This window comes from Coenobita brevimanus, chromosome 34 (assembly GCF_032717465.1).
Source record: "Coenobita brevimanus isolate Jiangsu-jjx chromosome 34, ASM3271746v2, whole genome shotgun sequence".
Classification (NCBI taxonomy): domain Eukaryota; kingdom Metazoa; phylum Arthropoda; class Malacostraca; order Decapoda; family Coenobitidae; genus Coenobita; species Coenobita brevimanus.
This window is the reverse complement of record NC_136987.1, coordinates 4212347-4230150: the sequence shown is the minus strand read 5'-3', so window position 1 is coordinate 4230150 and position 17804 is coordinate 4212347.

Sequence of the window (17804 nt, the reverse complement as noted above, 5' to 3'; positions counted from 1 at the left end):
CTGACATTGATCTGATGGTGGAGGTATACCTAAATGCTTTATTTACATCAATACTGTAACCTACTAACTTTAACATATTCAAGTCTGCAACACAAGGCAAAGTGAGGAAACGTTTCTTTTCTGTGGTGGGATTTTTAGGTACGTAGTAAGATTGCCTAGCTTTAAGGTATGCTTTTTTTAATGAACCATTTGGGATACTTTAAGTTTTGGAAGATTTCCCAAATGAGATTATTTTCGTCTTGTATATGTTCTGGACTGCAAATTCTAAGGGCTCTAAGGAACATTGATGAGATAACAAACAATACTGTGACAGACTAATGATACGAAAAATAATGAATGAACAAGTTACAACTGGTTGGTTTCCTCAAGGCCCATAAAACCTTAAAGCTAAACGAATGATTTTTCTTCATCACCAGAACATCAAGACAAGGAAGAACACCCCCATTCTCCCACTCAGCTTTAAATTTAATGGAGGGAGCATACAATCCAGCCCACCTCACCTCACCTTTACCCCACACTCCCACACACACACGCATAAAAAGGAGCCCTTGTATTGTCAGTATGTCATTCCCTCTCTCTGTCTTCACCACTAAAAATGGTGGCAGTGTCCACCGAAATTGTTTGGCAAACTAGGGTGCTTTTACGCGAAAAATAAATCAAACATACTCATAATTAACTGCAAGAGTGTCTTATTTACCGGAATAGTTGTTAGTTAAGATGCTTTTTAAATACAGTTCCGGGTGTTTTCCAAGTAAAATAAAACCGTCCAGAGTAGAGCATTAAGCATATTATTACCTCCTTCAAGAGGTTATGTTTTAGCCCGCGCTGGTTTGTTTGTTTGTTTTTTCTGTCTGCTAGCAGGATTACTCAAAAAGTTATGAACGGAGTCTGATGAAATCTTGTGGAAAGGTGGGGCATGGGCCAAGGAAGAAATGATTAAATTTGGGGACGGATCCGGCTCCGGTTCCGGAGTATCCCTCACAATATCTCCAAAAGTTCTCAATGAATTTCCATGAAATTTTGTGGAAAGGTGGGCCACGGACCAGGAAAGACTTGATTACATTTTGGGGCGGATCCGGATCAGGATCCTATATCCACGGATCAGGATCCGGGATTACCCAAAAAGTTATGAACGGACTTTGGTGAAATTTTGTGGAAGGGTGGGCCATGGGTCAAGGAAGAAATCATTAAATTTGGGAGCGGATCCGGATTCTTTTTAATGGCAATGGCATCGGCGGAGGTATGCGCTCTCTAAGTGCTTTCTAGTTTCAAATACGTTCGTCAGTAGAAGGGACTAAATACAGCCCTGGCTGAAGTTGTGAAGCATAATTGTAGCCCCAGGTTCATCTGATATGTGAGCCCAGTGGATTGCAGGCTTAAGTTGCCGTACATCTGCAGTCCATCCTCCTCTTTTCTGGTGATGGGGACATATCTGAGGGACGTTTCTATAAGCCTGCAGTTCAGAGCACCCAGTTATATCGATACTACCATATGAAGGCGTCCCTCTACAGCAGAGGAGTTGTAAAAAAGTTATAAATTACAACGTTCACATATACGAGACGCCACGAAGTGAAGGCAGACGACCGCCATGTGTGTAAAAGCAGATTACATAGGTTTTCTTCATATACAGCTTGTCTCGTGAGATTTCTGGGAAACTTTAGGACTTTTTTTTTTTTTTTAAGCAAAATTTGAGTTTAAAAATGCCAAATCAACATAGGTCATAATCTCAGCAATTACGGACCCACAGCTGCTGATGACCTGGGCAAAAACAGGCTCCCTCATATTTACCATAAGGTCATCAGTAATATTAGCTCCTTGATGATGTAGCAGTTTACGCTAAACTGCCCATGCAGAGAACACCGTCATGAATTTTTTAATATATCTCGCAGGAAATTCTCTTCATATATTCAAACTTTCCCCTGTCACTTAATATATGGCAAACTGGCGTTTGTCTACGTTCACTTCCAACACCGCAAATTATCATGCAGTGTGTAAATAATGGTTTCGTAACAAGATAACTGCATATGTATGAACTGCGGAAGTATTGTTACCTCACGCAAGGACACGCTCTTTTGTTTCGTTTATTTCCATTATTACTCGCATTGTTTTGGCGGGAAAGTTGTCATGTTATGCCTTATTAAATCTGTGCAATCCCATGACGTATTATTATAATTTTTATTTCATTGGATTACTTTATTCAGCTTAGAACATACCGTTAATAGTGAAAGGGTAGTACGATACACTTTTTACTCTAACAAGGCCTAAAATTGCCATCTCCCCATCTTGAATGCTGAGTTACAGTATCAGATTAACACCAAAATATGATGCTAGTCACGCAGAATTGGGGTGGAAAGGATGTAGAGCCGTAGTATTGTCTTTCTGCCACTGAGTTACGTGAACTAAGCTGCAAATGGAAGAAAGTCAGGGTCAAATTAGAGTAAAAAGACCATTGTAGCTGTAACCCCATGCTCATGTGAACCCAGTGGACTTCAGGCCAAATCTACTCTTCTACTGCAGTCCACCATCCTCCTGTCGTGGGATAGGGACGTTTGCATACTCGGGATGGTTCTCCGTCCGGTCATATCGGTGCCACTCCTTGAAGGCGTCCAGGGGGGAATGCGTATAAACAGTTTATAATTTTTCTTCTGTAGTTTCCTTATTGCCTTGCACCATCATCATCATTATCAGTAGTAGTTGTAGTAGTAGTAGTTGTAGTAGAAGTAGTAGTAGTTGTATTAGTAGTAGTAGTAGTAGTAGTAGAAGTAGGCCAATTATTATTATTATTATTATTATTATTATTAGTAGTAGTAGTAGTAGTACTGTTTGTAACCATTTGTAAAAATATGTAGTATGTAAGTAGTTGTAAGTAGGATCCAAGTAGGGCGTCAACGCTTGTTATGTCTGTTAGCGCTTGTTATGTTTAGCTTGTATGAATCATGATTTTTGTGATCGCACCACCGCCCTAGCTGGTGAAAGAGGAGCAGTTAGCGACGGGCTGGGTTGGACACGGGTGGTGTCAAGTGCTGCTGTATAAAGATATAAGGCGGTGTTTAATATATTATCCGAAAACTCGTCCGAGACTTTGACTTCACCTACGACTGGCGTCAAGGGGCATTAACAAGCATTAACAGTAGTAGTAGTAGTAGTAGCTGTAGTAGTAGTAGTAGTAGTAACAGTAGCAGTAGTTGTAGTAGATGTTGAAAACCGGCTCATTTGGACGCAAATTTGGTGTAGTGCAGGCTGAAGTTGCCCTCCTGCAGTTCACCTTTCTCCTATCAGGGGATAGGAAGGGAGTAGATGGGCATTTGAACAACTGGGAAGTGGAGTTGCCCGCTTATATCTGTGCCACCACATGAAGGTGTCTCTCTCTAGCTTCCATTTTGCCTCGTGAATAATATATATATTTTTTTCCACTCTGTTACCAGTGCTTCATTATAACGACTTTGCACTCGCTTGTTTGAAGAATAATGCTATCACTAACTTTACCCTCTCTCTCTCTCTCTCTCTCTCTCTCTCTCTCTCTCTCTCTCAAGTGAGTCATAGGAGCCCCCGAGAGAGTATCAGCGCGGCCCCTCGATTAAGGATAAGATTTTAACGCATTCCTCTAACCTGGCAAATATTTCTTACCCCATGCAGCTCGGTTGATGACCAAATGTAGTCAGACTGAAGGACCAATTTGACTAGTAACCAAGGAGACTCATTCCCACCTCATAACTAAGGTTTATCGAATTTTATGCAACCACAACTTAGTATTCAAGTTGTGAGAGTGGCCCAGGTCTCTCAAATGTAAACAAACAGACTATTAGTACTGTAATCGGGGTGGGACAGGAGGCTTTGTGGCTCCTCATTCTTAGCGATTTTTCCTGCTTATTGCGCCTAACATTATCTTGCTATATAGTACCAGAGGATTTTATTCAGGTTAACAGAACCATCTAACAGTGACGGGGTTAATGAAGACTGTATCTATCATGATGATCATGATCATGATCATGATCATCATCATCTTCATGATCATGATCATTATCATCATGTTCATCATTACTATCATGATCTCCATCATCATCATCATCGTCGTCGTCTTTGTCATCGTCGTCATCGATGTCATCGTCATCATCATCTTCAACAGCAGCAGCGGCTTGATCATCAGCATCATCAACATCCAGTCTTTTTTTACCCCGCCAAAAACGTCGGGACCCGGGGCTAGGCTACTCATACTCAACATTTAAGGCGACCGTGACCAGCCCCACCCGTCCCTGAGTGGCATTAAATGGGCGATGTACCCAACCACCCATCTGATGTAATCTTCTACGGGCCACTTCCATCTGGAGCTCCTTAATCCACGCGACCACAGGTGTTATTTGATTATATGACTACCACAGTGCAGTCACCTAAATGCAACAGTACATCGAGTGAGTGGATGGTGGGGTTAATGATAGGGCTAGAAATCAGTAACTGGTCACCATTATAATCTACAAAATTACTATGGCAACATCAATAAACAAAAAGAAAAGTTGTTTATCAAATCTACTTATCGTTTACAGGTTTTTTGCCTATCAGGAATTATCAAAGATCTCTGAAGTGTTGACAAAGCATCGGGATATCTTACTACGCTTGGTCTTAGGAAAATAAGCTGTTGTTATCTCCTTATCTTTTATCTTTACTGTCTGTGCTTTTGACTGAAGGGGAAACGTGAGACGGCTGTGGGAGTATCTCGAGAAATGGCCCTGTCTGTTTGTCCCTCACTAACTACATTCGGACGCAAGTTGATTCACGACATTAGATTTTGGCGATTATCAGTGAATCCATGAATACCACACCTCATTAAATCGTCCTCCCACACCACACCACACAGAATCACACTCTCCATACCACCATACCACACCAAATTACTCCCCCACCACACCACACCGCACCAAACCACACAAAATTACTCTCTCACTACACCACACTACGCCACACAGAATCACCCTCCCACCACAGCACATCACACAGAATCACCCTCTCACCACACCACACTTCACACCACACATAATTACTCTCACCACACCACACCACGTCACACAGAATCACCCTCCCACCACACCACACCACACCACACCAAATTATTGTCCCACACCACACCAAGGGCATACCTAGGAATATTACACACACAGGCATTTTCGACGGCTTGCAAGATTTTCAAAGTTCAAGTCGAAAAAACACAGCTCATTTTAAGTGCTGCTCTTGTGACGGATATTATGCTGGGGAGGGGCCCCTTCACGTGGGGGCACCGATATAGCTGGGTGGTTGAGCTGCCCGGTTATAAAAACGTCCCTGAACACCCTCTTATACCCCTAAGAGAAGGATGGTGGGCGACAAAAGAGAGAAATTTTCAACCCATAATCAAATGAGTCTGGGTATGCACTTACTACTACTACTACTACTACTACTACTAGTATTACTACTACTTCTACTACTATAAACTAATATGAACATAAACTGCTTCATATCCAGCGGTGGTACACTTAAGCATATTTACGATTTATTTCCTGTCGTAACTTCAATATGTTTTTTAAAGGAAGAACTGGACAAGGGAAGATTGTGTACCCCTCTCTCTGAGCTCCCTGCAGAAAAAAAGTTATGACCTGTAGTAAGTTTCGTCTCGTAAAAAAGATTTATTTATGATGATAGGATAGAAGGTTGAGGAAGATTTGATAGCCCTTTTGTCTCTCCTGCAAAATATACATACATATATATATATATATATATATATATATATATATATATATATATATATATATATATATATATATATATATAACAGAGATACGATAGGAAATTGATCGTAAGTGTGTCTGTGCTTACGAGGTTTTTAAAGTAAAGTTTACGAAGAAGTGCTTAGGTTATTTCGATTGTTGTTATTTTGGTGATAATATAAGGTGTTAAAAATCTGGGACCGAAGGAGAAAGTATAATAATTCTCTCTCTCTCTCTCTCTCTCTCTCTCTCTCTCTCTCTCTCTCTCCATGGGTTTCTGTTATTTCTTTTGGCTTGTGACAGCATTCACCCAGAGTGCTTATGACACGTCCATAGATAGACAGCTAGATAGATAGATAGATAGATAGACAGACAGATAGATAGATAGATAAATAGACAGATAGATAAATAGACAGATAGACTGGAAAAGACGCCTGGAAGTGTGCATTAAACAGGATGGGTGTGACATTAAGGATTTCCTGTAATGTATCCTTTTCCTCATGTTTCCATACTTTTGACTCTCCCTGTATCGTCAATTTATTTTCATCTGACGGAACTGGGCCACTCCCTTAACTTGAATACTAAGTCGTGGTTGCATGAAATTCGATGAGCCTTACTTATGAGGTAGGAATGAGTCTCCTTGGTTACTAATCAAATCCACCCTCCACTCTGACTGTGCTTGGCCATCAATTGATCTCTATAGCTAATGGCACACACGCAAACATACACACACACACACACACACACACACACACACACACACACAGAGAGAGAGAGAGAGAGAGAGAGAGAGAGAGAGAGAGTCGCAGATTATCTACGGGTGATCTGTTCCCGCTGGTGGCAAACCACTTTCACTCTCTCCCTCCCTCTCTCCCTCATGCCCCCCCTTTTCTCTCTCTCTCTCTGTGGTCATGGCTTTTTCCACTTCAGTGCACAATGACCAAACAAATATTTCCATGGACGGTCAGACTCGGGCATTAACACAAGCCTTTCAAGCCTGTACTGAAGGAAGGAATATACCGTCTTTGCACTGCTGTCAGTGGTCAGGATGCAGTGGACTTCCTAACCATTTCTGGATATGATTGCAGGTGTACTTTACCTCAGAGCATTCTCAGGGGAGGGTAACCACCAGGGACTTCACCAGCCAACCCCCATCAAGTCCAACGCACACTAAGCTAGGGGTGGGGTACCAGACACGGACACCGCACCCTACCCCAGCAGGAGCAGGAGAATCCTTGTCTTTTCAGCAGTGGGGGCAGTACCCAAGCGACCCACTCACGTCAGCCAGACATTAAGACAACACACCTTGATGCAAGGACGGAACACATTCCCTTCGAGCAGGGAGGGGTAGATGGCATCACACCTGCCCTGGCCGGATTAGTGTCCCAAGGGGAAAGAAAGTCCCCCTCAGCACACAGTGTCCAAGGCTACCAAATCAACACAGGCGAGGAATACAGAAGCTGGGTGGGACGACACAGAAGATATATTTAGGTACTGTACGGTACATACGTGAACTAGGCTCCAGACTTGAAAACCTAGAGAAAAAGGTAAATACAATAGCAGTAAAAGCTGTAGGTGTAATGCAGAAATATAAATATCACATATGTTTGTACTTGCTGGTGCACATGTGTGCGAACTTTCATGGTTGCAAAGGCAGTCTTTTTGTCCACTATGTATATAATAGCATAAGCCTACTGACTCAATCACCCAAATGTAATGTGTGTTTTAAAACTAGTTTGTGTCTATGGGCAAGATCATATATATCAATGTAACTAATAAAAGTGCAAATGCAAAAGGTACAAATAATAGAATTGAGCAGTATGTGTAGAGCTAAGTAAGTCAGACGGGCTGGAGACTGCGTGTACACCCTCATCTCCTTGCGATAATGTATATACTGCTGTGATTTTATATTTATCTCAGTAAAATCTCTCTCTCTCTCTCTCTCTCTCTCTCTCTCTCTCTCTCTCTCTCGTAATTTACTCTATCAGTACGACGGTACTGGGGCATCACGATTTGAATACTATGTCAGGGTTGCATGAATTTCGATAAACCTTAGTTTTGATGAAGGAATGAGTCTCCTTGGTTACTAGCCAAATCACACTTTGAAAAATGACTACGCTTGGCCATCAACCGAACTGAAAGGGGTTAAGGAACTTTATCAAGTGGAAATAAATCAACTTTACAAGGTGTCCAGTCATAGCCCTTCACTAGAACATTGCCTGATGTGTTGGGGGAACGGCTTAGTCTGCTGATGTGGGCGTGGAGATTGCAGTGGGAGTAAGAAATGAATAAATAATACAAGTCACGCATTGATCACGCTCACTATGCCGCCCCCACAACACACGAGAAAGCTCATGGGGAGTTGGAAGAGGAGCTTCATGCATAGATCACCCTGTCGATCATTATGTAGGTCAGGAGAGCCCATTTGTACTGAAGGGGTTAATGATGACTCTTATAAGCTGAATAAAACTGTCTGGAGAAAGCGAAAACGACAATGGGGGGGTTACAAGAGCCTACGCGCGTGTTAATATCGAATAAATAATCTCTGGCTCGCTTAATATTACAATAGTATTATCGGAAATGAGTCGTGTTGCCCACAATTCTGTAGTTTCTTTACCGTAAACGGAAGTAGTAGTAGTGGTAGTGGTAGTAGTAGTAGTAGTAGTGGTAGTAGTAGTGGTGGTAGTAGTAGTAGTAGTAGTAGTAGAGAATCGGTAATAACCTGTTTCTCAGCGATTTGATTTGCATGTTACGCTTTAATATTTTTTTGCGTGTTATAGATATCCATTTAAATATAGATATTCTTTAAACTGCTTAGAGAAGAGAATATTATAGTGCTGTGGGCAATAAATCACATAGGATGAGCACAATGGAGAAAGCATAGGACCACGCAGATTCAGGGGATAACTATGTCTGCCAGACGTATGAGCAAACTTACACTTCGTCCAAAATTTATGTTAGGGTGCCATTCATTATAATCATATTACTATAAAAATATAGAAAATATCCTTGATCTTAAATATGTATTATGTTAGTTTAGTAGTGAAGGATTATAATAGTCATGGAAAAAAAGGCATCGATCGGTATGAAACGCTGGTCGGCAAACTTTCTTCTCTACAAGAGGAAAAAGTTCAGTCTCATTCTAGGTGACGTTTGTGTGTATTGTTAGAGATCAACAGTGCGTACAGAAAACAACGTGCTCGTGGGGAGACTGACAGAACTGGATCTTAGAAATAATATATACGGAGCACAGGTACCAGGCAATATAGGCCTACAAATTTGCTCTTTTATTACAACAGGATCGTTTACCGGTATGTTTTATGTGTGTAATGAGAATAATGTGTTCACCGAGACATAATCTGATCCGTAAAAAAATAAATACAGGGCGATAATATTAAGTGATGCTGACCCACACTCTCGTTCCTTAGCTACAGTATAGCGGTATGTTGTTTAAGATGGTTAGTGGACTTAGATGGACTTGGTGGACTTAGATCTTCACTTGATTATGTATATCTATTATTCAAGTGACTGATATTGAGTGATTCATGCCCGGGGTCATTGTCACTTGGCTTGAGTTGTCCATTCGATATAATCAGTAGTATTTTGAGTTTTTTCCTTTCGTTTATTAATTGGGCTCCGTTCCCATTTGCTTATAATATTTAGGGTCTATACAGTAGACTTGCACAGTAGTAAATTGGTTATCATTCATTACTCGAAATCAGTACTTCAGGTGCATTATCAAGGAAGTGATATGATTGCATTTATTTTTAACGGGTCCTCGTGGATATTAAGTAAACTGTGTATTTATATTACCATCATATATGTATTCCGAATTCCGATGATAACTGTAATAAAGTAACTATGCTAATTTATGCAACAATCGTATACAAAAGCAAAATTATTTCAGTGCTTGAAGTAGAGTTGGTCACAAAAGTTTGCCTGTTTCACCTTTTCTACTTTATCACTTTCCTCTCATGATTAATATTACTTAGAGAGGCTTGGTATGTTTTTCTACCCTTAAGTAATTCGTCAGTAATTCTCTCTGATATGATGTGTCAGGGAGGGAGGTGACGGACGTGCCTTTAGTGGGATGGAGAGGAAATGGGAAGTGGAGGATGTAGAAGAGTTGGTTAGCTTTTATCTCCGTGCAAAATGAATGGGGTGATACGGTCATTGCGCCTTTGTGACTATAAACTGTTTATATTATTACCATTAGATTTATATTTCGATGGTAATTAGTAGCACAGTAGGCTACTATATTAAATTTGCCGGTATATTGTAACTCGTAAAGAAAAAAATCAGTATTTTTTTTATCAAAGTTTATCTGGCACCATTTTTTCCTCTCCTTGGACGCTATCAGTGAGTTGTGAAGAGTTTAGATATAAGTGAGAGAGAGAGAGAGAGAGAGAGAGAGAGAGAGAGAGAGAGTCGGGACACCTTGCTCAATCAGCTAATGTCTCCAACCCTCACACCGTCACAGCCCCCGCCACTCCTACGCTGTCACGCCTCAGCGCCAATTCACATCACTTCCTTATTAGCGCTGACAACGTCCGCTACATCTTGTAACGAGCTGAAACGTTGGTAAGGTTATAGTAATTTTTAAAGGCAGCATCAGAGGCTTAGAAGCACTTTTTACTTAGCGATTTTTGCATATTACACATGGATATTGTTAGTTGTTTTCAGTCATTTTATTTTTCTAAAGAGGACAAAACAATATATGCAGAATGAATCGCAAAGGAAGTGCAGCAAAGGGCAGTATAATATCTATGCCACCTAGAAAATGGCTCTTTATTTTATTTTGCTCCCATAAGACGGATTTATTCATTTTGGGAAGGATCTTTTAGTTATGCATCTCCATTCACTCTCATAGTCATACCACTTATCGCTCTTGTAATTATGCGTCTTCATTTACTGTCATACTACCCATCACTCTTGCAGTTATGCATCTCCATTCACTCTCATACCACTTACGACTCGTAGTTATGCATCTTCATTCAGTCATACCACTTATCACTCGTGTAGTTATGCATCCTCGTTCACTGTCATACAACTTTTCACTCTTGTAGTTATGCATCTCCATTCACCCATTCACCACATCACTTGTTGTTATACGTCTCCATTCTTTTTCATACTACTTATCACACTTGAAATTATTCACCTTCATTCACTTTCGTATCACATCACCTGTCATACATCTCCCTTCACTTTCATGCCATTTACCACTTCCTTATTAGCAGTAACTCTGAGCAGTGCAAGTAGTTTATAAGCTTAAATTACAACCCAGTGTTAATCTCCCTTTGGGTAATAACTTGCTTTCCATAAATAAATCTGTTCTGACATACGACTTGCTTAGTTATGAATGGAATGCACATAAACTGTTGGAAATTTGACGTCATGAATGAGATACACATAAACTTTTTGTAAATCTGATGTCCTAAAATTCGATGCACATAAACTGTTGTAATTTTCGTATGTGTACAATGAGATACACATAAACTGTTGTAATTTTCATATGTGTACAATGAGATATACATAAACTGTTGTACATTTGATATAAGTCGTGAATGAGGTACATATAAACTTGTAAATTTGATAGATTTTTAATTAGATGCACATAAACTATTGTGAATTTGGTAAGTCATAAATGAGATACACATAAACTTGTAAATCTGATACGTCTTGAATGAGATGCACCTAACTGTTGTAAGTATGATGTCTGGAATGAGAAACACATATTAACTGTTGGAATTTTGATATGTGCAACAACTAGTGAGAGTTATGTTAAGACACCGTATTTTATTTCGGTAAAACCGTGATAAGTCTCATGTCACTTAGCCCTTTCGAGAACAGAGCTTCCTACTTCCCCCCTCCCCCTTCTACATATACTCCTTCATGTGCCAGAAGATCGGAGTGAAGCCAGCGACGTTCAAAAGCAGTGATATATGATTTTTCGTAACTGTAACGCACTTCGTCTAACCTGATAGAGGTACCTAGAAATCCTCTTCAGCTCAATATATGGCAAAGTGTAGTCAGGAAGGAGGACTGGTTTGACTGGTGACCAAGGAGACTCATTCCTACCCCGTAACTAAATGCCATATACTCAGACTTTATATCGCAAAGTGGAATAAAAAAAAAAAACTAATTCTTGACGGTCATTTAAGGAATGCCTGTGGTTCGTAGGTATGGCCAGCCTGCATCCCATACTCCACAATGCAGTCAGCAGTCCTATAGGATGGACAAGGATGCTCCATCATTGTCAAGTACTTCAAAAATCATCGTCAGAATTTTTTGGGGTCTGCATCCCACTTTTGGATTTCAGGTTTCAGTATGCGACCCTAAAGTTTATCAGATTTCATGCAACACTATTTGATATTGTAGTTGTCGGAGTGATCCAGTTCCGTCAAATGAAAAACCAATCGTATTTTAAAGGATCCTAACCAGTGTACAGGATAAACGTCTCCATAACAGTGAATATACCATTAATGTAGTTTTTCTCGCATTTTTTTAACTTTAAAATTCACAGTCTTAATTGTGAGGTGTTTGGTTGTCATATACGTGAAGAAAACGTTTCAATATATAGGCAATGGAACACACGGCTTAGACAAGTTTTAGATATATTCCCAGACCAGATTCACACCATTCCGTCCGCCTTTTATTTCCGTACTGCAAGTCACTTCGGCACTGCAGATAAACTTCGTCTTTTCTCAGGGCCACTGGTACTATATTTGCCGGGAACTCAGCCAAACCCGACCTAACCTAACTTTCCCTAGCCCAGCCCGATCCAACCTAGCGTAACCTAATCCAATCCAATCCAGTCGAATTCAACCCAGTCTAGTTCATCCAACCGAGCGGAATCCAATCCACCCCAACCCAGTCCAACCCTAACCCCTTCAATCCGGTCCCATCTCTTTGGGTGTTGAATACTTCAGACGATTTTATTCAAGTTACAAGGGGCCTCACGTATTGAAGGGGTTAATGAAGACTGTATCCAACCCCTCTAGCTCGATAAGTCCCATCAACGCTGAGTACAATCGTTTGGAGATAGCAAGAATAAAATGCAGAGAGACGACCTATTTGAAGCGATTAAGTCCAAACATACTAAATTAACCAAATCTATACTTCCCGCAAGGCATCTCGTTTCTGCCCCGCCCCTCCTCAACCCCCTCCCCCGCTCGGAGAATGGGTGAGGAGGGGTGTGGCCATGACTTAGGAATCGGTGGGGTTTAAGAGAAAATTTGCCTGACGGTGGGTATAGACGCGTTTGGAGAAATCCGAATTTGCGATTCAGACACCACCATCTAACGAAGATAATTTTGAAGAGAAAAATATGAGTGGATAATTGTCCTGAATAATTAGTGTTTGGGGTTAATAGCATAAATGAAGTACCATAGCTATTTAAGTATTTCCATATTGTGTAATGTGGTACTAACCCATTCAAAAGTAGAGTACTGTAAAATAGCCTGGTAATTCGGTGACTGTTCATTTTCTTCTTGTTACTTAGACGAGTATATTTAGTTTAAAGAATATTAGAACAGGAGGGGTTAGGCAACAGATATTGCTTTTACTGGTTAGGATTATTAAGTTAGGAATATTAAGTTTAAAGGTGATCAGAACAGGAGGGGTTAGATAACATATACAGCTTTTATTGGTCCTTTCAGTATTAGCAATATTACGAAGCTGAAAAGAATCGTTTGGACGTAGCAAGAGTAAATCGATACGCCATCAGTAGCGAGTTTTTTCTCACCTTGTAAATATCCGTAGGCTCTTACCAGCACAGTTGATGGCCAGGTGTAGCCAGACTGGAGGGCAAATTTGACTAGTAACCAAGGAGACTCATTCCTACCTCAACCACGAATAGTACTTGAGCTGTGCGAGTGGCCCGGTTCCGTCAGATGAAAACAGTATAGTAATGTACGTGCTTCTTCATCGTTTAGTTATAGGCTCTGTTCACTTGTTTTGTTCCTCATTTACCAATTTATTTTCTCATTGTTAATATCCCGTCACTTACCTGAGAGAGAGAGAGAGAGAGACAGAGAGAGAGAGAGAGAGAGAGAGAGAGAGAGAGAGAGAGAGAGAGAGAGAGAGAGAGAGAGAGAGAGAGGAGGGGTAGAGCGGGAAAGGAGGGAGAGAGAGGGGGAAGGGGAAAATGTGGAGGTGGAAGGGGGAGGGATGTATGGATAAGGGGGAAGGGGTGGAGAGACGGGGGAGGGGAGGGGGGAGAGTGCGTGCTTACGTGCGTGCGTGTGCGTGTGCTGTATGATCATCCAGTTGGGTAACCCTTCTCTGAGACCATAATATTAAAACGTAAACATATATCTATAATGTATTCTTAATTCAGGCTCTTATGCTCACTCTCAGGTAAAAATAATCAGACACAGGTAAGGAAGCTCCCTAACACCTGTTCCTTAGCGATTTTGGATATGGCTGGTTCATACCCTTTTGTAAGTTATTTATGCAGAGTATGGCGGCATTGGAAGGTTCTATATAACACAGATGAGGGCAGTAAGGTGTAATAAGCAAAACAAATCGATTAGGAAAGGGTGCTTGGGAGATTCCTTATTCTAAAGTGTATAATAAGGTTTGCGAGACTGTGACAGAATTCCGATAAGTAATGACACAGCATCACAGTTCATGCACACGTACCCCTCCTTCCCCCCCCTCTCTCTCTCTTTCACTCTCTCTCTCTCTCTCTCTCTCTCTCTATTGCCAGTCAAGAGAGTAGGGACCCGGGGCTAGGCTAATGAGTCCAAACACTTAAGGCAATGATGACCAGTCGCTCTTCTCTTAGCGGTATTTTGTGAGAAGTAAATCCCGACCTCCTCTTGAATATAAACCCTTATGATCCACACTCAGTTGAATCACCCTAACCCACTGGACCACCTGTATCTGATCTGGTTATATGGTTACCACCCAGCGTATGAAACGGTTTCCTTAGCTGCAAGAAACCACCTGGCTTGTCGTTCAGTGTATTCATGTGAAGGTTATGCTATATGGAGTGAGTGGATGGAATACGCCCCTTTCTGCCAATGCTATCACGTGAATACCATTATGAACACTGAACCCGAAAGCATTTTTGCTCTCCGACTGTTTATTTCGGATCATCATCATCATCATCATCATCATCATCACCTTTGTCTTCGTCGTCATCGTCATCGTCGTCGTCGTCGTCTTCGTCGTCGTCGTCGTCCTCCTCCTCCTCATCATCATCATCATCATCATTTTCATCATCATCATTCTTATCGTCATCATTTGTTATCGTCTATCATTATCATCGTCATCATCATCATCATCGTCAATCTTATCGCCATCGTTTGTTATCGTCCATCATCATCATCATCATCATCATCATCATCATCATCTAAACTTTGTCCCACTTAAGGAAGGGGTGAGATAGGGTCCAGAAAAGAAGGAATGAGAAAGCGCGACAGAAGGAACCCTGTTAACAGCATGCCCAGGGAAATGGGCCACACACTCATTCTCTCACCATTTAAGCCCTCGGAATCCTGACTATCAGGCCTAACCATCTGCACACATTTTTGGCATGTTTCATTACACGTGCATTTCTGATTATCCGACTTAGTCAGTCCCTCGACTATAAAGGTGGGATGCCAAATTCTCTCCATTTACTCCACCAATTCATCACACTTCTTCCCCAGTTGGCTATTATCATGTTTATTCTAAGCTGACAAAGATCTGACTAGTAACCAGGGAGACTCATTCCTGCCTCGTAACTGTCTTAAAGTATTCAAACTGGGGGAGTGGCTCAGTTCTGTCAAATGGAAACAAGTCGACTATACACCTTTCACTTTAACTTGGTCTAAAATCGCCTCCTCTCTGTCTTGAATTCGTAGCTGCAAGACTAGATTAACGCTACATTACGATGCTAGTCACGAAGAAGTGGTGTGGAAAGGATTTAGAGCCATAGTATTGTTATGCCACTGAGCTACGTGAAGTTAATGACCAAGAATAAAAATCTGGGCCAAGTTAAGGTGAAAGGAGTATCGGTATAGATCCTTTGCATCATCAATATCCATAAACACAAGTATAATACATAAGAGTGAGAGACTAACTAGGAGAGTGTGTCAGTGAGGGAGAGGGAGACCGAGGATGAGATGGAGGGATGGAGTAGAGAGGTATATGAGAGAGAGAGAGGTGAAAGTTAGGGTAAGGGCAGTGAAATGGCAGGGGACAGGGCGACATGGAGGCAGTTTGTAGCCACCCCTTATGGGATTAAGGCGTCTGGTTATAGATAGATAGATAGAAAAATACAGTAGCTAGATCAGTAGATAGATAGATATACAGATGCGAGTAGATTCAGTAGACAGGTAGGTAGATAGATAAACAAGTATGATAACTATGGGGTTTCGTGTGAGATACCCCTTTTTAGTAGTAGGCAATCGTATGTTATCTTCTCTGACGTCACTGAAGAGATATTACCATGTCATTAACCTGATTTTTTAGCTAGCTACTCCAATGGGCTAGATAAGGTACAGGGAAAAGTAGAAAAACATTGTACAATATGTATGGCGTATATGTATGTGCGTGTGTTTTATATGTATGTATGTTTGTTTGTGTGTAATATGTATGTGTGTAGGTAGATATGTTTGTATGTATGTGTTTATGTATGTATGTATGTATGTAAGTGTATAATTTGCATATATTTTTCATCCTTTCAGCCCGAGTATTAATTTTTTCATTGTTATTGAAGTGGTTAATATGGACTAAATCTAACCCCTCCTGTTAAAAATAAAATAAAATAAAATAAATAACTGAATCTTAACATCGTTTGGAGATAACAGACATAAAAGTACAGATCACGTAATCGCAGTGAAGGGGTTAAAATGACAGCAGGCCAATTAACAGTCCAACAGGTGTATGTGAAATGCATGTGCAAAGAAAAAACGCTCAATTCTATGTGTGGATGGTTAAACTTGTGAGGTGGAGCCAGGCATTCCGATGTTTTCAGTAATTTCACTGGCCAATCTTTTCAGGTTACACTATGATAGTCTCTATTCTCCTTTCACACTTTCCTGTAAAATGTCCACGCCAGTTTTTCTATACGGCGTGGTGTTCTTTCTGACTTTTTCCTGCCGGCTTCGGCTGGAGGGTTTGGAGGGCGGGGGAGAGCCTTGTTCTTTGCTATCCTTATCTCATTCTAGTAGTTTAGTTACTCTTCTAGGAGCTGCCTAGCATGGGCCAACCGGCCTACTGCAGTTATCCTCTCTTCTTATGTTCTTATGTTTATAGCTCTAACAATTTTACGTTTTCTATCTCCTCGTTTATTGATTCTTTCCTCACCTTATCGTTTGAGCTGTGAAGAAAGGCTGGGATGATGGTGGTTGGTGATGACGATGGTGGTGGTGATGGTAATAGTAGTGATGTTGGTGATGGGGAAGATGTTGGTGATAGTGATGACGATGATGGATGATGATATGGTGGCGGTGGTGGTGGTGATGGTAATAGTAGTGATGTTGGTGATGGGGAAGATGTTGGTGATAGTGATGACGATGATGGATGATGATATGGTGGCGGTGGTGGTGATGGTAATTGTAGTGATGTTGGTGATTGATAGTGAAGTTGCTGGTGATAGTGATGATGATGATGATGATGACGATGATGGATGATGATAATGGTGGCCGTGGTTATGGTAATAGTAATGATGCTGGTGATAATGAAGTTGTTGGTGATAGTGATGATGATGATATGGTGTTACACCTGTTCAAAGTTCCCTCACTTTCTCACTTTCTCTCATCGTTGTAGGCGGGAGTAAGGGTAGGGATGATGATGATGATGATGATGATAATATACGGGTGAGCGTAGAAGTAGCAGCTGTGGGAATATATAATTATTTTACACCTGTATTATCATTAACTCCCTCATGCTCGGGGTAACTCTAGCATTTTCTTCCAACTAAAGATAGACGATTTTATTCAACTGAGAGTGAGTTCTAGGAGCCTGAGAGTGAGTCCTAGCAGCCTGAGAGTCCTAGCAGCCTGAGAGTCCTGGGAGCCTGAGAGTGAGTCCTGGGAGCCTAAGAGTGAGTCCTAGCAGCCTGAGAGTGAGTCCTGG